Source organism: Schistocerca serialis, chromosome 12, assembly GCF_023864345.2.
Source record: "Schistocerca serialis cubense isolate TAMUIC-IGC-003099 chromosome 12, iqSchSeri2.2, whole genome shotgun sequence".
Lineage (NCBI taxonomy): Eukaryota > Metazoa > Arthropoda > Insecta > Orthoptera > Acrididae > Schistocerca > Schistocerca serialis.
The window spans coordinates 141,561,427-141,587,630 of record NC_064649.1 but is presented as its reverse complement, the minus strand read 5'-3'; the positions used below and the strand labels follow the sequence as shown (position 1 = coordinate 141,587,630).

The following is a 26,204-nucleotide window of genomic DNA, read 5'->3' as shown; positions in this document are numbered from 1 at the left end:
TCCGACTATGATAAAGGTCGGATTGTAGCCTATCGCGATTGCGGTTTATCGTATCGCGGCGTTGCTCAAATGGCTCTGAGCACTATGGGACTTAACATCAGAGGTTATCAGTCCCCTAGAACTTAGAACTACTTAAACCTAAGTAACCTAAGGACATGACACACATTCATGCCCCAGGCAGGATTCGAACCTGCGACCGTAGCAGTCGCGCGGTTCCGGACTGAAGCACCTAGAACCGCTCGGCCACACCGACCGGCGCGACGTTGCGTTGGTCGAGATCCAATGACTGTTAGCATAATATGGAATCGGTGGGTTTAGGGGGGGGGGGTAGCACGGAACGCGGTGCTGGATCCCAACGGCCTAGTATCACTAGCAGTCGAGATGACAGGCATCTTATCCGCATGGCTGTAACGGATCGTGCAGCCACGTCTCGATCCCTGAGTCAACAGATGAGGACGTTTGCAAGACAACAACCATCTGCACGAACAGTTCGACGACGTTTGAAGCAGCACGGACTATCAGCTCGGAGACCGTGGCTGCGGTTACCCTTGGCGCTGCATCACACACATGAGCGCCTGCGATGGTGTGCTCGACGACGAACCTGGGTGCACGATTGGCAAAACGTTTAGAGCATCATGATTGTCGCATCGCGGTGAACGCACATTTCGTCATCGCCATACTGGCGTATCAGCCGGCGTTATGGTACGGGGTGCCATTGGTTACACGTCTCGGTCACCTCTTGTTCGCACTGACAGCACTTTGAACAGTGGACGTTACAATTCAGATGTGTTACGACCCGTGGCTCTACCCTTCATTCGATCCCTGCGAAACCCTACATTTCAGTAGGATAATGCACGACCGCATGTTGCAGGTCCTGTACGGGCCTTTCTGGATACAGGAAATGTTCGACTGCTGCCCTGGCCAGCACATTCTCAAGCTCTCTCATCAATCGAAAACGTCCGGTCAATGGTGGCCGAACAACTGGCTCGTCACAATACGCCAGTCACTACTCTTGATGAACTGTGGTATCGTGTTGAAGCTGCATGGGCAGCTGTACCTGTACCCCCCATCCAAGCTCTGTTCAACTCAATGCCCAGGCGTATCAAGGCCGTTATTACGGCCAGCGGTGGTAGTTCTGGGTACTGATTTCTCGGGACCTATGCACCCAAATTGCGTCAAAATGTAATCACATGTCAGTTCCAGTATAATATATTTGTCCAATGAATACCCGTTTATCATCTGCATTTCTTCTTGGTGTAGCAGTTTTAATGGCAAGTAGTGTATCTTTGGGGACCTGTCGGTACCTTCCAGAACCTCGCCGACACTCTCCTTGCTCGCCTCGCAGGGGTCCACGCTTGTGAAGGCGGCTACTCAGGTGATGTGACTGGTCAGCGTGCATCTAGGCGCCTTGTGTGAGGTCGTGACGGTGATTTCCTCATCTCTTCCAATCCAGCCGAGAACTTCCTCACTGCACATAACATGCATTCTCCTGGCTACGTGTCCCACACACCTACATTCCATAGTAATTACGGTCGTGATTAAGTTTCCCATTCCAGTCTGATCTCTTGTCTATGTGTATTCTTTTCTTTCATTTGTATGCACTGCTGGTTCAGTAGCATCATCTTTTAATTGTTTGTTGATTAGAATGCTGCTCATATAACTGCTAATTGTAAAAATTACTTTTCATACTAATTGGAAGCTTGGTTTTGAAAATCCTATTTACTCTACTTAAAATACAAATTTTTATTACTATCTGCAGGCTTATTACTAAGCAACTATGGGGGCAAACAGAACCTGGATACATTGCAGGTTGCCTATCTATCGACTCCCAGGTACAAGAAAAATTTTATTTTCAATGTCTGAAATAAGTTGTGGCCGAGTTTAAAAATTTAAAACTCTGATATAATGTAATCATTGACAGGTAAGATTATATCTGTTATAGGTTTAACACAGTAATAGAAGTTGAGGCAGCATAATTCACTGCGCGCAAATACTCGGACTATATTCATCCAGTATTTGAAATTGAGAGAACCTAGTGACTTGTAACAAACTTTAAACGTAATCGGTAACTAAAACCTTTCCTGTTTTCTCATTGACACACTTACCGTCAGATATTTTACTCATTAACTCATTTGTGAAATAATCAGAATTTTTGATGCTCTTTTATACGTAGGAATCGGACTCTTTAAAGAGTCGGAGGTTTAAAAGTTAATTATTTCTTCTGCCTTCCACCCAGTAAATGTGTCCCTAAACATAAATACCCATCAACTAGATGTGTGAATTTATTATTAATTTGCTCTATTTATTTCCCGATTTTGCTCGTTACTCACTGTCTGACGAAAGAAGAGAAGCAGCCGAAGTGTCATTTCGTACACGGCAGGTACGTAAATGGTTATAGAGTTACAATTTTATTTGACTGGCAGAAATGCTATCAGATTTAATTAGTGTAGTTCATGTTTCGCGATGTTACTAGGCTTGATAGGAAACACAGGGCGTCCCTTTATCTTGAACACCCTAAATAACTGTTTGTCCAAATGCAAATTACAAAATGTTTCAAGCAAATGTTCCTTAGCCGTCAGGGGGACGTCAATCAGCATTATTGCCTTCGTTATAGCTCTGTTCTTTACCAAGATATGAACCGGGGTATGACTCTTTTAAATGAAACCCTGTATTTTTTTATTCGGTAATTCATTTCCTGTACTAAAGACCTCTGCAAAAATGTATCACAGTGTACCATTCACTGAAACACAACGTTATTAATTACATAATACAACAGTGACTTTGGGCTCGGGATCACAAACGGGTCCACTTGCTGGAGTTGTCAGAAAACAAATGAAAACCAAGTAAAAACATAACACAAAAGTGACTTTGACTCTCCTGTACCATTGCCCAGCAGTAGAACATTCAAAGGTGCCCAAAGTGGTGACCCTGGACACCGATACACTGGTGCACTCGTTGAATGAAACAATTATTTACTGCTTCCAGTGTTGCCTGCTGAAGAGAATTACAAGCAAGCACGATACGTTCCTGCAGGTCCTCTGGAGTTGTTGGAACATCACGATAGACAACGTCTTTAATGCATCCCCAAAGAAGAAAGTCCAGAGGACTTCCTAACATCCTGCTTGGTGAGCCTGTTTCCCCCTAATTTTGTTCCTGTTGTCACGGAGCATCTTATGATCCTGTTATCACTGAACAAGTCATCTTAACTGGTGAGCCAAGCTTAGCATAAGCGTCAGTCTGACAGGTCTCCATCAACAGCGCCACGTGCTCTTAACACATTGAGAAACTGACGACAGATCTGGACCATATTCAAGGTCATAAGAACAAAACCTGATGATCAGGAACGTCCATCCCCTCTCAGTCAAATGCCACGTATTGAAATTTATGTCACAGCCAGAGGCCAAACCGAGCGTCTCAGAGTCGCAATTCAGCAGATTTCTACATCTGCATCTATGCTTCACGAGCGGAGTGTGGTTCGTGTATCACTGTTATTTCCTTCCCCCCTCCCCTCCCCCCGTCGTTAACTGTTCCAGTACCCAATAGGGGCGGGAAGAATGATTGTTGGCACGCCTTCATAAGAAATCAAATCTTTCTGATTTTACCTTCGTGCTCTTTCGCCATATATACGCAGCAGAAAGCAATTTATTAGTTGACTCTTTTTTGGAACGTACGCCGTCTCCTCCCTTACAGCGCCTGCTATTGAAGTTGACCGAGCTTATCCGTGACACTTTCGAGCTTAGTAAACGAAACTGTGGCAAAATGCGTTGCTTTTCTTTGGATCTTCTCTGGTTCCGATGTCTGCCTTGTCTGGTGAAGTCGCATGGTGTGAACGGCTTGGAGACCCGGAATGGCAGCTTCGACTGCCTAATTTCCTACTCAAAGTATGACAGCTGTATGTGTATGTGAAGGTGACATAATTTTTCTGTTTGTTTATGCGCAATACGATAGATTTGTTTATGCTGAGAGTCAATAGTGCCTACACCAAGTGTTGGTCCTCTGGGAGTCTTATTGCAATTTTCTACTATTTTTAACCTTTGGGAGTCCTTCATATACCCTATTTGATCAGAAGTATTATTACGGGATGTGTTCACTCTTCGCCTTGTTACGGCTTGAATTCGAGAAGGGACCCTCTGAGGTGCCTGTATGTATGCGCACGAATGGCAGCTCATTCTTCCTCAAGAGTCGAAACCAGATAAGATCATTTTCTAGGACGCTGGAGTCTGGAGCAAAATTGACTTTCTGTCTAGTATCAAAAGTGTTCCAGTGCGCTCAAGTCTGCGCAGGCCAATCGCATTCAAAAATGTTATGGTCCACGAATCATTGCCTGACAGATTATATATTTATTTTCGCACGAACATTACACATTTCTTCATGAATAATAGGTACATAACGTACAGACGAACGGAAACTGTACGAATATGGTAAAACTGGACAAAAAATTGAAATTAAAAAAAAATTAATACAAATGTACAAGCACGTGATACAGTTTTACAACGAGTGACAGACGAACAGGAACTGTACAACAAAGTAAAATTTGGATAAAAAAGAGTTTTGAAATTAAAAAATGAATACATATATGTCACAAACACAGGTTACAGTTTTCCAGCTGACCAGTGCAGTAGGCGTCAGGTCATAGAATCCTTGCAGAGACTGTTCAGCGCGGGTATTTGGGCATTCGAAGGCTGTTTTCTAAGGCTTCACACTTCCAAGGTGAAAGATTTTCCGACATTCCTCACTGAAGCACTTCTTTGTCCTGTGTAGATTCTGCTGGAGCTGCGCTATACCATTGTACTCGGGTGGAAACCGCCGACTTTGACTGTCGGATCTTGTGCGAGGTTACAGCTTCTGACTTCTTGTCTCCACTGTGATCGCCAGTGCCTGCCCGTAGTAAAGTTCTGAAGTTGTGTTCCTTTTCTCACTGGAGAATTTCTTGATTTCAGTCTCGATTCCGTGTGTTCGTTTGTAAGATGGGCAGAATCGGCATGAATGCGCAACGCTGGCTTATTAACATTTTCGAAGCTGTTTTATGACGGGCTGCATTGCCATGTTGATCAGGCGTTGCGCCGGAACTCTTCCTCTATCGAACCAAATTTAGCGCTCCTCATTTAGAGTTTTCTTGAGTGGGTAAAGGTATCACACTCTAACCGCGAAGAACACCCGCATACCGCAGCGCCACCTACTCCGATTTCCCCGTCGCACTTCGCGTAATGTCAGGTGACGTTTCCCAGGCAATAGCCAAATCCAAACTGAAACGCCCTGCTTAAGTCCGCAGGACAGTTGCACTCAAACACATATAACTTTATTTAGTTGCCCAAACAATAAAAGCGAAAATTTTTGAACTTAGTTATCGGCTGAATAGGCCAACTTTATTATGCCTTAGCCGGCCGGAGTGGCCGTGCGGTTCTAGGCGCTACAGTCTGGAGCCGAGCGACCGCTGCGGTCGCAGGTTCGAATCCTGTCTCGGGCATGGATGTGTGTGATGTCCTTAGGTTAGTTAGGTTTAATTAGTTCTAAGTTCTAGGCGACTGATGACCTGAGAAGTTAAGTCTCATAGTGCTCAGAGCCATTTGAACCATATTATGCCTTAAGGGCACAACAACTTAAACTTAAAAACGGCTGAAAACCATTAACTTAAAATTCAGACTCAACACAGAATATTTAGAAGGCAGAAGGCCTCACGTGAGTAAGTTCTATAACTTGGCTGAAGGCCCAACAAATCTAACACTTGAAAAGCAAACAACCTTAATTTAAAGACGGCTGAAGGCCCATGATTTAAGACTGCAGGTAAAATTAATTTAAAAAAGAAGAAAAACACAAGTCAGCAGGCCTTATCTTCAATTAGGCTGAAGGCCCCACACAGTCTGATACTTGAAAGACAAGAACTTTAATTTAAAAACGGCTGAAGGCCGACTACTTAAAATAACTAAAATAATTTTTAAAAGGCAGAAGGCCCAAAGCTTTATCTTTAAACAATATTTTACACAGGCTGAAGGCCCAAACAATCTAAGATTGAACAAGTAAGGAATTTAAATTTTAAAGCGGCTGAAGGCCCATTATTGAAAACCCAACTAAAAGTATACAGATTCAACCCATCGGCTATAAGCCATTAAAATACACAATCAAACACCAATAAGAAAAGGCAGTACAGCCAGCGGCGCTCAGAAGTTTCTGGGGGTCGGTCTGCACTTGAAATATTAACGTTCGCTTAGGGGAGACAAGTAGTCGGTCCAACTACACTACTGGCCATTAAAATTGCTACACCACGAAGATGACGTGCTACAGACGCGAAACCGGCAGGAAGAAGATGCTATGATATGCCAATGATTAGCTTTTCAGAGCATTCACACAAGGTTGGCACCGGTGGCGACACCTACAGCGTGCTGACACGAGGAAAGTCTCCAACCGATTTCTCATACACAAACAGCAGTTGACCGGCGTTGCCTGGTGAAACGTTGTTGTGATGCCTCGTGTAAGGAGGAGAAACGCGTACCATCACGTATCCGACTTTGATAAAGGTCGGATTGTAGCCTATCGCGATTGCGGTTTATCGTATCGCGACATTGCTGCTCGCGTTGGTCGAGATCCAATGACTTTTAGCAGGATATGGAATCGGTGGGTACAGGAGGGTAATACGGAACGCCGTGCTGGATCCCAACGGCCTCGTATCACTAGCAGTCGAGATGACAGGCATCTTATCCGCATGGCTGTAACGGATCGTGTAGCCACGTCTCGATACCTGAGTCAACAGATGGGGACGTTTGCAAGACAACAACCATCTGCACAAACAGTTCGACGACGTTTGCAGCAGCACGGACTATCAGCTCGGACACCGTGGCTGCGGTTACCCTTGACGCTGCATGACAGACAGGAGCGCCTGCGATGGTGTACTCAACGACGAACCTGGGTGCACGAATGGCAAAACGTTATTTTTTTCGGATGAATCCAGGTTCAGTCTACAGCATCGTGATGATCGCATCCGTGTTTGGCGACATCGCGGTGAACGCACATTGGAAGCGTGTATTCGTCATCGCCATACTGGCGTATCACCCGGCGTGATGGTATGGCGTGCCATTGGTTACACGTCTTGGTCACCTCTTGTTCGCATTGACGGCAGTTTGAACAGTGGCTCTACCCTTCACTCGATCACTGCGAAACCCTACATTTCAGCAGGATAATGCACGACCGCATGTTGCAGGTCCTGTACGGGCCTTTCTGGGTACAGAAAATGTTCGACTGCTGCCCTGGCCAGCACATTCTCCAGATCTCTCACCAACTGAAAACGTCTGGTCAATGGTGGCCGAACAACTGGCTCGTCACAATACGCCAGTCACTACTCTTGATGAACTGTGGTATCGTGTTGAAGCTGCATGGGCAGCTGTACCTGTACACGCCATCCAAGCTCTGTTTGACCCAATGTCCAGGCGTATCAAGGCCGTTATTATGGCCAGAGATGGTTGTTATGGGTACTGATTTCTCTGGATCTATGCACCCAAATTACGTGAAAATGTAATCCCATGTCAGTTCTGGGATAATATATTTGTCCAATGAATACCCGTTTATCATCTGCATTTATTCTTGGTGTAGCAATTTTAAAGGCCAGTAGTGTAGATGTGTTAGCTTATTTTTTAAAATAAATGGTGATAGGAAGGTTTGTAAATACACTCTTCAATTGAGTGTCACCGCCGTATCGTGATTTAGAGACATCTGCTATGTGTGAAGTTATTTCTGTGGTAACAGCTGCCCCAGTCGTAATGCTTTTGTGTGTAGGAGTCCCTATTCACTTCAGAATAACACTTGGGCTGTTCATCACGATCTAACCATAGTTAATGAGTAATAAGTCGCAGTGCAATACTGGTTTGTAATTTTCTTTTTTCACTTATTTTCCTATGTATACAGCAAACTGTCTCTCGAGGACTGCGAGCCAGTTACCTGCTGCGTTTATCTATTTTTCTGTAAAAGTAACAGAGTTTTATGTTGCAGTGCGGTATATTGCGTTGTGGTAGCAACTGGTCACGGATCGTAACAAGGACGAAAGCCTTCCCGCTAATCTTCTGCTTAATGTACCCGATCGCCTTTGTCCAGGGAGGAGGAAAATTGCAGCTGTCAGCGCGATTATACGTTTAATATTCTTGCGTTCACGGTGCGTCGAGAACTTCTGAGAGACTTCCCACTTCCCTTCACTGCAGCCTGATCTAGATACGTGCAGTCAGCAGCTAAATGTCGGGTTAGCAGACGTGAATGTCAGGTGCGGTTCCAAGCACAGTAACTTTGCGGTAGGCCGTCCTTTCTAATCACAAGTATGACCACTTCGTACTTCAGTAGAAGGACTTACTTCAAATAAGAGCTATACGTAGCCTTTTGCAATTCCTACTGCAGCCTTCTGGATGATTTTAGAGGGGATGTAGCAGGTAAAGTTTTGATAGGGAGCCCAAGAAGGTAACTGCAAAGAAACCACGGGTAACAGAGGAAATATTTCAGTTGATCAGCGAAAGAAAGAAGTACAAAAACGTTCAAGGTAGTTCAAGAATACAGAAATACAAATCACTAGGAATGAAATAAATAGGAAGAGTAGTAAACCTAAGGCGAAACGGTTGCGTGAAAAGTGTGAAGAAATGGAAAAAGAAATTATTGCCGGTAGGATTCACTCAGCATGTAGGAAAGTCAAAACGACCTTCGGTGGATCTAAAAGCAAGGGCGGTGACATTAAGAAGGAAATGGGAATACTACTGTCAAATGCAGAGGAGAGTGGATTGGTGGAAAGAATACATTGAAGTTCTCTATGAAGGAGAGGAATTGTTTGAAGACGTGGTAGAAGAAGAAACAGGAGTCGATACAAAAGATATGGACGATACAGGATTAGAATCGGAATTTGAAAGATCCCTGGAAGACTATAAGGCCGAACGGATAGATAAAATTCCATCAAAATTTCTAAAATCACTGGGGGAAGTGGCAACAAAACGACTATTCACGTTGATGTGTAGAATGTTTGAGTCTGGCTGTATACCATCTGACATTCGGATAAATATCATCTACATAATTCCGAAGATTGGAAGAGCCGACAAGCGCGCCAATTATCAGCTTAAAAACTCATATGTCCCAAGTTGCCGACAAGAATAATATGTAGAAGAATGGAAGAGAAAATCGAGGATGTGTTAGATAACGAAGGTAAAGGGACCAGAGAGGCAATTATGGCGTTGCGGTTGATACTGGAAGCATGACTGAAGAAGAATCGACCTGGAAAAAAGGTTCGACATTGTAAAACGGTGCAAGATGTTCGAAATTCTGAGAAAAGTAGTTGTAAGCTACAGGGAAAGATAGGTAAGATGGGAGTAATAAGAGTGGATGACCAAATGCGAGGTGCTCCGATTGAAACAGCTATAAGGCAGGAATGTAGTCTTTCCCCCCACTGTTCAATCTGTACATCGAAGAATCAATGACGGAAATAAAAGAAAGGCTCAAGAATGGAATTAAAATGCAACGTCGAAGGATATCAATGTTAAGATTTGATGATGACATTGCTGTTCTCACTGAGAGTGAAGAAGAATTATAGAATCTGCTGAACAGAATGAACAGTCTAATGACTACAAAATATGGATTGAACGTAAATCGAAGAAAGATAAAAGTAATTAGAAGTAGTAGAAATGACAAAAGCGAGGAACTTAACATCAGGATTGATGGTCACGAAGTAGATGAAGTTAAAGGAATTCTGCCGTCTAGGCAGTAAAATAACATATGAAGAACGGAGCAAGGAGGACGCCAAAATCAGAGTAGCACTGCCAAAAACGGGATCTCTGGCCAAACAGGGGCCTCAATTTGAGGAAGAAATTTCTGAGAATGTACATTTGCAGCACAGCATTGTATGGTGGTGAAACATGAAAACTGGAACAGAGGAGAGCTGAAGAATTTGAGATGTGGTGCTACACGCGAATGTCGGAAATTAGGTGGACTGATAAGGTAAGGAATGAGGAAGTTCTGCACAGAATCGGTGAGGAAAGGTATATATCGAATACACGACAAGAAGAAGGGACATGATGGTAGAGCATCAGTTAAGATGTCAAGGAATAACTTCCATGGTACTAGATGGAGCTGTAAAGGGTAAAAACTGTAGAGGAAGACAGAGATTGGAATACATCCAGCAGATAATTAATTGAGGGTGTAGGTTGCAAGTGCTACTCCGGGATATAGAGGTTGGCGGGCCGCATCAAACCAATCAGAAGAGTGATGACTCAAAAAATAGAAAAGAGGCTATTGCCGGAGATGTGCCATTTGGATGTAAAATAAGTTTGAAGATCAGACCACTTTCAAATCTCGCGCTTCATGGTACACACACTGCTTCTTTTGCTACTGCCTTTGTTCCGCAGTTTTCGCAGCATCAGCAGGGTTACAAACGGATTTGGCATGGTTAATTTGAAGGGGTGGCCGAATGCCCTTCCTGCCGCCACCCCGTACACCCCTGGACGGAATCAGTGTACCCCAACTGTCTGTATCTAGTGTAAATCATGAAACAGTGTGAACGTGTATCAAATTACTGCGAGTCGTGTAAGTGAGGCGGGGTGTGGGGACCAGCCCGGTATTCACCTAGTGGGATGTGGAAAACCGCCTAAAAACACTTCCAGGCTGACTGGCACACCGGCCCTTCGTCGTTAATCCGCCGGGCGCATTCGAGCCGTGGCGCCGATCCGAGTCCAGGAAGCGGCGCGTTAGCGCTCTCGGCTAACCTGGTGGGTCCTCGTGTTACACGCATTGCGGTCACTATAAGCTCTGACCTGTGTGTGGCAGGGGCAGTGTTTCGAACACTCGTCTGCATGACGAAGGAGGTCCTCGTCAACGCCCAGAGTGTGGTGAGTCCGTATACCACCACGGTCTAGACTCCTAGTTGCGAACATACCAATTTCTCGTAGCCGTTGCTGCAGTCAGACGAAAATGGCATGTGATGTCGTAACTGGACATCGACTAATAAAAGCACCCGCTTCTCGGTTTGTGTAAGTAGCGCAAAAAAAAGAGACTGGGTTTAATATTCCGTCGACGTCGACGTCATTAGAGATCAAGCACAAGCTCGGATTTTGTCAAGGAGAGGGAAGGAAATCGACCATGTACTGTCAAAGGAATGCCATCCCGGCATATCCCAGCAGTGATTTAGGGGAATCACGGAAAATCTAAGTCAGACCGACCGGACGTGAGTTAGAATTGTCGTCCTTCTGAATGTGAGTCTAGTGTGCTGAGCACTGCGCCATCTCGCTCGGTGCGTAACGTGAAGAGAGAGATTTCAGAGCGATGCGATCTCCAGACTTATTGTGTATCCCAACGGCATATTTCGGGAAACCAGTATTCTAGAAGTGTAGAGTTCGCCCAGGATACGGTGTCCGATGGGTAGTGACCGAATTTCGTCCAAAGCTCTGGGCGAGTTCAGTCGTTTCTTCAGAAGCGGAGGCCGAAAGTGTCTGCCACCACTCGGAACGTATGCGATGGCAGAATCGAGACGCACGCGCTACGGTCTTCCTGAAACGAAAGTATTCAGTAACGTAAAAAATATGACAACAAGTGTCTGAGACAGTTGTTAGATTGGTTACTGCTGCTACAGTGGCAGGTTATCAATATTTAAGTGAGTTTGCACTTGATGTTATAGTCTGCGCACGAGGGATGGGACACAGCATTTCCGAAGTAGCTATGAAGTGGGGATTTGCCCGTACGCCAATTTCACGAGTGTACCAGGAATATCAGGAATCCGGTAAAACATCAAATCTGCGACATCGCTGTGGTCTGAAAAAGATTCTGCAAGAACGGGACCATCGACGACTGGAAAGAATCGTTCAACGTGACAGAAGTGCAACATTTCCGCAAATCGTTGCAGATTTCGATGCTACGCCATCAACAAGTGTCAGCGTGCGAACCATTCAGCGAAACATCATCGATATGGGCTTTCAGAGCCGAAGGCCCACTCGTGTATCCTTGATGACTGCACGACACAAAGCTTTACTCCTCACCTGGGCCCGTGAACACCGACATTTGACTGTTGATGACTGGAAACATGTTGCCTGGTCGGACGAGTCTCGTTTAATATTGTATCGAGTGGGTGGACATGTACGGGTATGGAGACAACCTCATGAATCCATGGACCCAGCATGTCAGCAGAGGACTGTTGAAGCTGATGGAGACTCTCTAGTGGTGTGGGCCGTATGCAGTTGGAATGATATGGGACCCCAGGTACGTCTAGATACGACTCTGACAGGTGACACGTACGTAAGCATCCTACCTGATCACCTGCATCCATTCATGTCCATTGTGCATTCCGAGAGACTTGGGCAGTTCCAGCAGGACAATGCGACATCCGATACGTCCAGAATTGCTACAGAGTGGTCCCAGGAACACTCTTCTGAGTTTAAACACTTTTGCTGGCCATAAACTCCCCAGACATGACCATTTTTGAACGTATCTGGGATGCCTTGGAAGTGCTATTCCGAAGAGATCTCCACCCCCTCGTACTCTTATGGGTTTATGGACAGCTGTGCAGGATTCGTGGTGTCAGTTCCCTCCAGCACCATTTCAGACAATAGTCGAGTCCACGCCACGCCGCGTCGCGGCAGTTCAGCGTGCTCGCGGTTCAAATGTCTCTGAGCAAAAAAAAAAAAAAAAAAAAAAAAATGGTTCAAATGGCTCTGAGCACTATGGGACTTAACATCTATAGTCATCAGTCCCCTAGAACTTAGAACTACTTAAACCTAACGACATCACACAACACCCAGCCATCACGAGGCAGAGAAAATCCCTGACCCCGCCGGGAATCGAACCCGGGAACCCGGGCGTGGGAAGCGAGAACGCTACCGCACGACCACGAGATGCGGGCTGTCTCTGAGCACTATGGGACTTAACACCTGAGGTCATCAGTCCCCTAGAACTTAGAACTAATTAAACCTAACTAACCTAAGGACATAAAACGCATACAAGCCCGAGGTAGCATTCGAACCTGTGACCGTAGCGGTCGCGCGGTTCCTGACCGAAGCGCCTAGAACAGCTCGGTCACACCGGCCGGCATCTTGTGCTCGCGGGGGCCCTACACGATGTCAGGCTGGTGAACCGGTTTCTTTGGCTCTTCGGTGGATGAAGACGTAGATATAACAGTGCTTTGTATCAGGGCTAATCTCACTGAACAGATTTCGTGTAGTTTACGAAGTACATTTATTTATTCATCTTTATTAATGGACAATCACGAAGGTAACTAATGTTGACCGTACTGTAATTACATAAAACGTTTTGAATCGTTTTGTGTGGAATTCAAACACATTTTTGTTATTATTTCTTAACGTAGCCATTCTTGAAATCTCATTCTCAAGAAAGGAGTCTCATAGTAATACAAAACAGTAAGAGGAAACGAGGAAATGTAGAAAAGAATACAAAAGGAAAAATAGCAGTAACAAGAAACAGGTCTGTTGACATTCGTAAAATAAATGGACGTGGTGACCATTGCTTTAACAGGTTAAGTGAGTTCAGCGAGTAGCGAGGGTGTTGTACATCCAGTTTCCATTTCACGCCGGCTTCGAGAACCTCGTAGATTCGAAAGCGAGTGGACAGTGTACTGGATTTTGTTTCAGTTGCAGAACCTGTGTGGTAGGTTAGCAGGTTAGCTGCTGCAGATGCAGTCTCCGTTTCAAGTCTGGTTTCGTGTCCGAAAACAAGCTGGCGGATTGCTGGACCCGTTTTCCCCACATTCGCCTTGTTCTTAACCTGGCATCGATGCGTCACAATAGCGACTGGTGCCATGGACAGACATTAGTTGTCAGCACGCTGGGATTTGGCTGAGTGTGAGCAGACAGAAACCGTTTGGGTCAAGAGGCTGAGTTTCTCGTCACGTCGCAATGTATCCTATCCAGGAGCGCCCTAAAACTGCTGCGTACATTCCATGTCCTAATGTAGAATGTACGTTTGGGCAAGCGTGGGCGTAACTGGTAGTGACTTGGTTTTGTGCCACCTTTGCCTCAGTTGCCTGATCTCATTATTCTCGTAATTTTTGTCAGATGTACGGTCATAGTTCCCATTGTTTATTCTCCAACTTGTTTTAGATTTGAAAATGACGACGTAGTTCGTTAAAACCAGATATGTAAGCCTTTCTTTTTAAATAAAAATAATTATGTTCTCTGACTATGACTTCACTATAGTAGTGTCAAATAAACATGTAAGTGATATTTTGACACACTCCTTACTACAATTATGTCAGAGTATAAACGTCCTAGAATATTGCTCAAGTGTGTGGGACCCGTACGAGAAGGGACTAACAAGACTCATTGAACGTATACAGATAAGGGCAACACGAATGATGACAGGTTTATTTAATCCGTGGGCGAGTGTCATAGAAATACTGAAGGAACTGAACTGGACGACTCTTGAAGATAGACGTAAACTATCCCGAGAAACTCTACTAACCAAAGTTTATAGAACCGGCTTTAACTGATAATTCTAGGAATATACTACAAACCCCTGCCTACCGCTCACATAGGGATCGATAGGATAAGAGTAGAATAATTATTACACGAGGAGAGGCATTCAGACAAATCACTCTTCCCACGCTCCATACGTGAATGGAACAGGAAAACAATGGTACATCGGGAAGTATCCTTTGCAGAGTATGGATGTAGATGTAGCGGAATCGCGAAAAATTGATAATACCGAGACGTGTATTGGAATTGTGTATTCAAAAAAACTGTGGACTTCAGATCCCATTGGTGAGGAGGATGGGGAGGGGGGGGGTCCCCTCTGCCCTCCAATCCCCCTCCCCCAAATCTGCTGCTGCGGATGCCTATGTGTACAGGATATCCCAAAACGCGTTGTCCAGTAAGCTGTAAGGTTGTTGTTATCCGTTTCAGCTATTTATCACGGAAGCTAACCATCATATTTAGCGGAAGGCGAGCGCAGGCATCAACATTCCGCCCTCTGAAGTACTGCTGACAGCAACTCGTTGCGAAATCCGCCGAGTACTTTGTAGAACGACGCCAGAACAACAGCTGATATAGGTTCGTCCGTAGGCGCTTCCGATCCTTCAAACTTTCATCTGCACAAGGGCACGTGATACCTACGAATCCATCCGCATTTACCGGAGGCCCAATGGTATGCTGAGAAGAGGCTTCTGAACTGCAGCTTACCCGCCACAGGGACCACGAGACAGCTTGTGAGGGTCATTACCGCTTTTGAAAGTCAACCACAGCTACGAGGGTTGGAACTTTAATAGTGGCAACTATTTATTTACAGCTCGTACAAAATAGATACGTGTTTCGAAGAAGTTTTACTGACCCTCAAAGTAGTCACCAGCATTGTGAATAACCCGTTGCCAGCGACGTGGAAGTCGTAGGATACTCTTAGCAGTGCCAGCTGTGCTGACAGTTAGAGCGGCGCGGTCTATTCCCCGACGAATTTGTAGCACTTCTGAAGCGAATGCCGTGAAGTGTTTCCTTCAGTTTAGAAACCGAGTTGGACTTACGAGGGCTTAAGTCAGGGGAGTCCAGTATGTGGTACAGCACTTAGCAGCCCCATCAGTCAAACAGATCAGTAACAGCTTGCACTGTACGTGCTTGAGCATTGTCCTGCAAAATGATGGTCAGGTCCTGCAGAAAGTCTCATCACTTGCTGTTCATTTTTGGAACACAACCTACGACCAACTTAGAGACAGAGGTGATGACATTTTCTGCAGGACCTGACCATCATTTTGCAGGACAATGCTCAAGCACGTACAGTGCAAGCTGTTACTGATCTGTTTGACTGATGGGGCTGCTAAGTGCTGTACCACATACTGGACTCCCCTGACTTAAGCCCTCGTAAGTCCAACTCGGTTTCTAAACTGAAGGAAACACTTCACGGCATTCGCTTCAGAAGTGCTACAAATTCGTCGGGGAATAGACCGCGCCGCTCTAACTGTCAGCACAGCTGGCACTGCTAAGAGTATCCTACGACTTCCACGTCGCTGGCAACGGGTTATTCACAATGCTGGTGACTACTTTGAGGGTCAGTAAAACTTCTTCGAAACACGTATCTATTTTGTACGAGCTGTAAATAAATAGTTGCCACTATTAAAGTTCCAACCCTTGTATTTGTACGCTCCACCTCGTTGTTGATGTTGTGGTCTTCGGTCCTGAGACTGGTTTGACGCAGCTCTCCATGCTACTCTATCCTGCGCAAGCTTCTTCATCTCCCAGTACGTACTGCAACCTACATCCTTCTGAATCTGCTTAATGTATTCATCTCTTGGTCTCCCTCTACGATTTTTACCCTCCACGCTGCCCTCCAGTACTAAATTGGTGATCCCTTGATGCCTCAGAACATGTCCTACCAACCGATCCCTTCTTCTAGTCAAGTTGTGCCACAAACTTCTCTTCTCCCCAATTCTATTCAATACCTCCTCATTAGTTATGTGATCTACCCTCCTAATCTTCAGCATTCTTTTGTTGCACCACATTTCGAAAGCTTCTATTCTCTTCTTGTTTAAACTATTTATCGTCCATGTTTCACTTCCATACATGGCTACACTCCATACAAATACTTTCAGAAAAGAATTCCTGACACTTAAATCTATACTCGATCTTAATAAACTTCTCTTCTTCAGAAACGCTTTGCTTGCCATTGCCAGTCTACATTTTATGTCCTCTCTACTTCGACCATCATCAGTTATCTTGCTCCCCAAATAGCAGAACTCCTTTACTACTTTAAGTGTCTCATTTCCTCCTCGTAACATCGCAATATTGCCACTGTGGAGATCTCCAGGAGATTAATCACATCTTCGTCAACTGCTCTCGATGCAGAAGAGAATCCGAGTGGCTAATTACGGAACTGGTCCGCACCATCAACCACTCCCGTCTCACGTGTCGATCCTCTTGTCCACGAGGAAGTGAAATGTTCACAAATTACTAGCGAACCCATCAATGCTTCGCAGTTGCTAAATACGTATGGGGATTGGATACACGTGCTAACCTCTTTCTTCCCTCTGTCTCTGTCCATAACCTCTTCCCCCCCCCCTCTCTGTCTATCTCCTCCTCTATTTCCTCCACCCCTCGCTGTTCATCTCCTCTTGCCTCCTGTCTCATTACCTTCAGCCTTGTTTGTTGGTACTGCAAACAAAACCTTGTTGAAAACTCATGTCGCTTCAAATGAATGTGTAAACTGGTACAGGTTCATTCGAATATGACGTATGAGAGAGACCACTCCAGCTGGATCTCTGAGGATAGCAGCTTCAATGACAGTATTTTAGTGTCAGTCTCTGAATGGTTAGGACGATTCGAATTTCGCTGTACTATCCTAGTCATAAGCAGAAAAACCATAAATACAATTTTCTAATTTTCTGTTAAAATCGATTGCGAGGAAGAAATAAAAACAGCACATCATAGCGTAGTATACAATTTTTTATGAGGAGAAAAAATATACAGTGTGTAACGAGTGTAAGTGCAGGTATTTATATATGTGGTACCTTTACATGTACACGCACCCTTGTCTTGGTTGTTTTTCCTCTGCGTCGAAGAGTCTTCTCACAAACTATGCTGTAACTGCATCACCATTAAGTGGACTACACTTGTCAGTATAGACTAACCGATGTCGGTCCAGACATCTGCACTTCCACACTTCAACACTTGCCCTGCTGCCCAGGAGAACATGAGCATTTATGGCCTGCTCTTGTCACACATACTCGGAGGATCTAATTTACCTAAATACATACAATTCCTAATAGCTATAATTATTACTCTGTGTTGCGTACATAGTTCTGCGTAGTCAGCGCGTACACAACTTTCCCACTAGAGCGCCCCGCTAAGCACAACAGCGCAGGCGCAGCGCTCGTCCGTCTCCGCACTACGAGATGGCGCTGCCTTAGAGACGGACCAAATTCTGCTTCCGCCGATCCGCGTATTAATATGTAACGCAGCCAATGAGATTGCTGCTAAAGTAGAACCTTTTCTCCTCGCGGATCACACTCGCGCAGTGATACCTGAACGCTCGAGGTATTATAACGAGTGTACAGACCTCCGATTAGTCAGTCTGCATTTGTCTGCATTTGTCTACACCAGTCTGTACCAGTCTGCATTAGTCTCTACGAGTCTATAGTAAAGTTTCAGTCTGCGCCTAATAAGATTATCATATTCCTGTACTTAGCCATGAAGATAAATGAATAGACACTTTGTGAAGTATCAGAGATATGTGAGAATAGGATTAACGTACCAAGTTCAAAGGAACTTCAGATTGTCAATTGTAAACAGTATCCAGAATCAAGTTTCGTAAAGTCTATGCTATTTATTATTTTAATAAATGTGTGTGAAAATTAATCAAGTTCTGTTTAAAGTTGGTCACCGTCAATCTGCTACTCTAAGTGTGCAAGTGGCATTTCTATGGTCTGACCTAACGGCAGAAGATAAACACGCCACGATAAGACAACGAGACACATTGCTGACACTCGCCTACTTCGTTAGAGCGACAAGTCAAATAATCTGATGGTGTGTGTACCGAAGGTCTTACAGTATGCACACCACACTCTGCGAATAAAGTAAATACTGATATAATATTGTTCAGGTACACCTTCCTCAGCCGTCAATAGAAACATCTGCTCTTCCACCCGTAAGGCTCTCTAATGGGAGAAACAGTTGACTGCAGGAAAGAAAACGAAACCATACATTTTCATAGTGTAGCACAGCATTTTTTTGTCACATTCCGTTTTAACAGAAGATATGTACATTACTGTTTAAAGACTCTATAGCCCATGCCTGTCTACATGCCTTTTTGAGTGTCATGTAAAAATTTGAAATAAATCGTTCAAGAATATTTCGATATTTTTCGTAACAATATTTCCCAATTATATACTACTGGCCATTAAAATTGTTACGCCAAGAAGAAATGCACATCATAAATGGGTATTCATTGGACAAATATATTATACTAGAACTGACATGTCATTACATTTTCACTCAATTTGGGTGCATAAATCATGAGAAATCAGTACCCACACCAACCACCTCTGGCCGTAATAACGGCCTTGGCACGCCTGGGCATTGAGTCAAACAGAGCTTGGATGGCGTGTACAGGTACAGCTACCCATTCTCCTTCAACACGATACCACAGTTCGTCAAGAGTAGTGACTGGCGTATTGTGATGAGCCAGTTGCTCGGCTACCATTGACCAGAGGTTTTCAGTTGGTGAGAGATCTGGAGAATGTGCTGGCCAGGGCAGCAGTCGAACATTTTCTGTATCCAGAAAGGCCCGTATAGGACCTGCAACATGCGCTCGTGCATTATCCTTCTGAAATGTAGGGTTTGTCAGGGATCGAATGAGGGGTAGAGCCACGTGTCGTAACACATCTGAAATGTAACGTCCACTGTGCAAACTGCCTTCAGTGCGAACAAGAGGTGACCGAGACGTGTAACCAATGGCACCCCATACCATCACGCCGGGTGATACGCTAGTATGGCGATGACGAATACATGCTTCGAACGTGCGTTCACCGCGATGTCACCAAATACGGAAGCGACCATCATGATGCTGGAAACAAAACCTGGATTCATCCGAAAAAATGACGTTTTGCCATTCGTGCACCCAGGTTCGTCGTTGAGTACACCATCGCAGGCGCTCCTGTCTGTGATACAGCGTCAAAGGTAACCGCAGCCGTTGTCTCCGAGCTGATAGTCCATGCTGCTGCAAACGTCGTCGAACTGTTCGTGCAGATGGTTGTTGTCTTGCAAACGTCTCCATCTGTTGACTCAGGGATCGAGACGTGGCTGCACGATCCGTTACAGCCGTGCGGATAAGATGCCTGTTATCTCGACTGCTAGTGATACGAGGCCGTTGGGATCCAGCACGGCGTCCCGTATTACCCTCCTGAACCCACCGATTCCATATTCTGCTAACAGTCATTGGATGTCGACCAACGCGAGCAGCAATGTCGCGATACGATAAACCGGAATCGCGATAGGCTACAATCCAACCTTTATCAAAGTCGGAAACGTGTTGGTACGCATTTCTCCTCCTTACACGAGGCATCACAACAACGTTTCACCAGGCAACGCCGGTCAAGTTTCTTCATGTCAGCACGTTGTAGGTGTCGCCACCGGCGCCAACCTTGTGTGAATGCTCTGATAAGATAATCATTTGCATATCACAGCATCTTCTTCCTCTCGGTTAAATTTTTCGTCTGTAGCACGTCATCTTCGTGGTGTAGCAATTTTAATGGCCAGTAGTGTAGTTTAATGTGGATTCTGGATCACATTGAAAATCATCACTTTTCACATCAGCGAGGATTGACAGGGATCAAAGAAGTGATATATGGCACATAAAAATCATATACTTCAACGGGAATCGATCACGACGCCATTCGATGTGTAGTCTGTCATTTTACGACTGTGCTATTGCTCTACACCTTGTGCCCAAGATAAACACGCCTTCCCTGGGAAAGTTGCCTTGGTTCGGTTCACATGCTCTGAATATCGGTATAATAAGCTACCGGCACCTCCTACAATCGTTCTCCGAGTAAGAGAGACCGATGCAGCAGTGAGGTGGTTTAGCGCCGGAGACTGTTCGTCCTTGGCGCTTCGTGCGTGACCATCGTAACGCAGCGTTTGCCAGCGCGCTTCTGTAACCACTTAACTTATTTTCATTCAGCGAGCAAGCGATAAATAAGAAGCAATTATCAACCGTGTGACAGGCTTTTAAACGCTGATTGAAGCGTCATGAAAAAGATTCTAGATTACCTTCGGAAGTCCAGTTACACTAGTGCAGTGTAGCCTTTCCTTTTTTTCATGCCCAGTTATGTGATAAATCACATGCAGCACAGTTTGTGCTACAAAAGAAATCCTGTCGTTTTTAGCGTCAGAAACGATTACGACTCTTTCTCATGTTGATGGGCAACTTGCAGCTTGTTCCCCGCAGCGAAGAAGCCATGTTGAACGTAACTGGGATCGACTTCAAATTAACTTCCGCATCTCCGACCACGATTGTTGTAAACTGAGGCTCATATTCTTGTAGGTAGATAAATGCTGTGTGACTAGGGCCTCCCGTGGGGTAGACCGTTCGCAGGGTGCAAGTCTTTCGATTTGACGCCACTTCGGCGACCTGCGCGTCGATGGGGATGAAATGATCATGGTTATGACAACACAACACCCAATCCCTGAGCGGAGAAAATCTCCGACTCAGTCGGGAATCGAACCCGGGCCCTTACGATTGACATTCTGTCGCGCTGGCCACTCAGCTTTCTCGTAGTTAGGAAAAAAGAACCTCATGCACCCACCAAAAGTTTCAGTGATTTTGTGACGTGACTGTCACAAATAGCACGAACTATTGTTTCATTTCCCTGTCATTATTGCTTGGTTATTTTATCGAAAGTAGTGCGCATATTTGCATGGTACGCAACACACTGAGATGACAAAAGACGTAGGATTGCGATATCCACATATACAGAGAGCGGTAGTATTGTGTTCTCGAGATACACTACCGGCCATTAAAATTGCTACACCACGGAGATGACGTGCTACAGCCGCGAAATGTAACCGACAGTGAGAAGGTGCTGTGATATGCAAATGATTAGCTTTTCAGAGCATTCACACAAGGTTGGCGCCGGTGGCGACACGTACACGAGGAAAGTTTCCAACCGATTTCTCATACACAAACAGCAGTTGACCGGCGTTGCCTGGTGAAACGTTGTAGTGATGGCTCGTGTAACGAGGAGAAATACGTACCATCACGTTTCCGACTTTGATAAAGGTCAGATTGTAGCCTATCGCGATTGCGGTTTATCGTATCGCGACATTGCTGCTCGCGTTGGTCGAGATCCAATGACTGTTAGCACAATATGGAAACGGTGGGTTCAGGAGGGTAATACGGAACGCCGTGCTGGATCTCGACGGCCTCGTATCACGAGCAGTCGAGATGACAGGCATCTTATCCGCATGGCTGTAACGGATCGTGCAGCCACTTCTCGATCCCTGAGTCAACAGATGGGGACGTTTGCAAGACAACAACCATCTGCACGAACAGTTGGACGACGTTTGTAGCAGCATGGACTATCAGCTCGGAGACCGTGGCTGCGGTTACCCTTGACGCTGCATCACAGACAGGAGCGCCTGTGATGGTGTACTCGACGACGAACCTGGATGCACGAACGGCGAAACGTCATTTTTTCGGATGAATCCAGGTTCTGTTTACAGCATCATGATGGTCGCATGCGTGTTTGGCGACATCGCGGTGAACGCACATTGGAAGCGTGTATTCATCATCGACATACTGGCGTATCACCCGGCGCGATGGTATGGGATGACATTGTTTCCACGTCTCGGTCACCTCTTGTTCGCATTGACGATACTTTGAACAGCGGAAGTTACATTTCAGATGTATTACGACCCGTGGCTCTACCCTTAATTCGATCCCTGCGAAACCCTACATTTTAGCATGATAATGCATGACCGCATGTTGCAGGTCCTGTACGCGCCTTTCTGGATACAGAAAATGTTCGACTGCTGCCCTGGCCAGCACATTCTCCAGATCTCTCACCAATTGAAAACGTCTGGTCAATGGTGGCCGAGCAACTGGCTCGTTACAATACGCCAGTCACTACTCTTGATGAACTGTGGTATCGTGTTGAAGCTGCATGGGCAGCTGTACCTGTACACGTCATCCAAGCTCTGTTTGACTCAATGCCCAGGTGCTTGTTCTGGATACTGATTTCTCAGGATCTATGCACCCAAATTGCGTGAAAATGCAATCACATGCCAGTTCTAGTATAATATATTTGTCCAATGAATACCCGTTTGTCATCTGCATTTCTTCTTGGTGTAGCAGTTTTAATGGCCAGTAGTGTATAACACGGCAGTGCTTGTCGGAGCTGTCATTTGTGCTGAGATCATTTGTGTGAAAAGCTTTCCGTCGGTGATTATGGCCGGAGAGCGGGAATTAAAAAATGCTGAAAGCGGAACGGTAGTTGCAGCTAGACACGTGGGACATTGCATTTCGGAATTCATAGAGAATTCAGTATTCCGAGATCCACAGTGTAAAGAGTGTGTGGAGAACACCAAATTTCCGGCTTTACCTCTCACCACGGACAACGTAATGGCCGCCCCTGCCATGATGCTTCCCACAGAGACGTTGACCAGTCTGTGAAACACTGTACAATGCCAGTGTCCACCTATTATGTCCGGCTATGTACACCAAGATTGGGAATGTTGTGCTATATGCCCCCTTTTTCGTGAGTTAACACACTGGCAAGAGGATTGAGTCGTCCCCTCCATGTGGAAGCGTAATTTTTCGTTTTTTTCAATGCTTGGGATTTGAGGACAGACAAGGAAGTTTGTGATATATTCGTCTCCTGGCTACCTCTATGGATGGGGAACGCCGAACAGGGCAGGTGCGCGGTCTGAGGCTCCTTGGCTCTGTTGGGGCGGCTCCCCCCGTCGGAGGTTAGAGTCCTCCCTCGGTCATGGCTGTGTGTGTGTTTACCACAAATGTCCAAAAATTATGGGAAAAACTAACCGGTTAAAACCGATGCCGGTATTTTAGTTCTAAATAAACGGTACCTTTCGGTATTTGTCTGCTCTCGATTATAACAAGTGTTTTTATTTTTTGCTAATAAATGGGTAGAAATCGGAAACATAAATTAGTCATAGCACCAGTGCTAAAATTTTTCGTTGTTAAAGAAACTCTTTTTCACGAACGAGCAATTTTTATTCGTTAAATTACTGTTGCTTTGGAATATTGCGATATTATAGAAAATGCCGAAAAGCGATCAGTGATATTTTAATGAGAATGACGACAGAAACGAGCAAAAAACACATGGCATAAGAATTGGTGCAGCATTGCTGAGACAAAAAAAAAATGGCTCTGAGCACTATGGGACTTAACTTCTGAGGTCATCAGTCCCCTAGAACTTAGAACTACTTAAACCTGACCAACATAAGGACATCACGCACATTCATGCCCGAGGCAGGATACGAACCTGCGACCGTAGCGGTCGCGCGGTTCCCGACTGTAGCGCGTAGAACCGCTCGGTCACAGCGGCCGGCATTGCTGAGACAGTAATGTACCTGTTATCATGTCGCGTGGCCTGTTAAGATGGCACGTGTGTACATTCAGTCTGCGAGACTTGAGCCATCTTGTCTGTATGGTACTTTGTCGGCTGTTGTCCTCGGACATTAGTTGCACTACAGAAAGGTACCGTCCCTAGTCTGCAAGTATTTTACGAAGTGCGGTATCAGTGCAGGACAATGCTCCATTTGCTTTTAAAAGTAGGGGTCACAACAAACTCGTGACATAATATAAGGACGAAGCCTAAAACTTAACGTATTATTAATGCACTGAAGCGCCAAATGAACTGGTGTAGACATGAGTACTCAAATAAAGAGACATGTAAACAGGCAGAATACGGCGCTGCGGTCGGCAACGCCTATACAAGACAAAAAGTGTCTGGCTCACTTGTTAGATCGGTTACTGCTGATACAATGACAGGTTATCAAGATTTAAGGGGGGTAGGACGTCAAACGGGCCGACTTGGAGCGGGAGAGGAAACACAGGACATTTTAATTTCCACTGTCTATACTTTTACAAATAAATTCATAAAACTTTGACAACACCACCAGGAAGGATTCAGGATTCAAACTCATAGCAATGTAAGCTCAAAAGTAATACAAAATAATTTTTTTACGTGTAAAATTTCATCATTTTTTCACTTACTATTGGCTGCATTTGTTGCTATAGGTACACTTTTCTTCCTAAGTAAGAGAGATTCTTCGATGAATTTTGCACAGCATATAAACCATACTTACAGGGGTATGGAACTCCAGATTTTATTTAATTTATGAAAAAATGAATGAGCTGTTACATTTTAAACTTCATGTATAGAAAAAACTCAAATTTTATGGTTAACTATCTCAATTTTTAGCACAGTTTTTAATAGATTTGGAAGTTTCTAGAGTTCCATACACCTGAAAGTATGGAATGTATGCTGTGCAAAATTCATCGAAGAAGCTCCCTTACTTATGAAGAAAAGTGTACCTATAGCAACGAATGCAGGCAATAGTAAGTGAAAAAATGATGATATTTCACATGGAAAAAATATATTTTGTTATATTTTTGAATTTCCACTGCTATGAGCGTGAATTCTGAACCCTTCCTGGTCATGCTGACAAAGTTTTATGAATTTATTTGTAAAAGTATAGACAGTGGAAATTAAAATGTCCTGTGGTGCTTCTCCTGCTCCAAGTCGGCCAGTTTGACGTCCTACCCCCCCTTAAGTGAGTTTTAACGTGGTGTTACAGTCGGCGCACGAGCGATGGCACACAGCACATCCGAGGTAGCGATGAAGTGGGAATTTTCCCTTACGACCATTTCACGAGTGTGCTGTGAATATCAGGAATCCGGTTAAACATCAATTCTCCGACAACGTTGCGACCGGGAAAAGATCCTGCAAGAACAGGACCAACGACGACTGAAGAGAATTGTTCAACGTGACAGAACTGCAACTCTTCCGAAAAATAGTGCAGATTTGAATGCTGGGTCATTGTAATAATGTGAGCGTGTGCAGCTGGAGTGAAATGGGATCCCTGATATCAGGTGACACATACATCAGCATCCTGTCTGATCACCTGCATCCATTGATGTCCATTTTGCATTCCGACGGACTCGGCTAATTCCAGCAGGACAATGCGACACCCCATACGTCCAGAATTGCTACAGACTGGCTCTAGGAACACACTTCTGAGTTTGAATACTTCCACTAGCCACCAAACTCCTCAGCCATGAACATTATTGAAAATATTTGGGATGCCTTGCAACGTGTTATTGGGAAGAGATCACCCCCTCGCACTCTTCCGTATTTGTCGACAGCCCCGCAGGATTCATGGTGTCAGTTCCCTCCAACACTACTTCAGACATTAATCGAATCCATGTCACATCGTCTGCGGCACTTTAGCTTGCTCGTGGGAGCCCTGCACCATATGAGGCAGGTGTGCCAGTTTCTTTGGCTCTTCAGTGTAGTTTTAGTTTTATTCACTGACCAAAATTTTACTTCATCTTTGCAAATGTTTTGCTTGAACGCATTGTCTTCATTATCCTGATGCACGACACATAAATTTCGACCCCTCCTAACATACTCGCCCACAGTCCTTTATAATTCACTATTTTGTAATGCATTTATGTTTATTGCCTTCATTGGATTTATTTCACGCTTGCAGTTTACTGGCAGTTTCTCAAGTCTGCCTTATTTG

General features: G+C 44.9%; 1 protein-coding gene across 1 annotated transcript in view; it reads left to right on the top strand.

Moving 5' to 3' along the window:
- Nucleotides 1-26,204, top strand: part of LOC126428004 (solute carrier family 46 member 3-like) — a 510,919-nt gene that overhangs the window by 430,272 nt on the left and 54,443 nt on the right. The gene's annotated exons all lie outside the window — the stretch shown is intronic.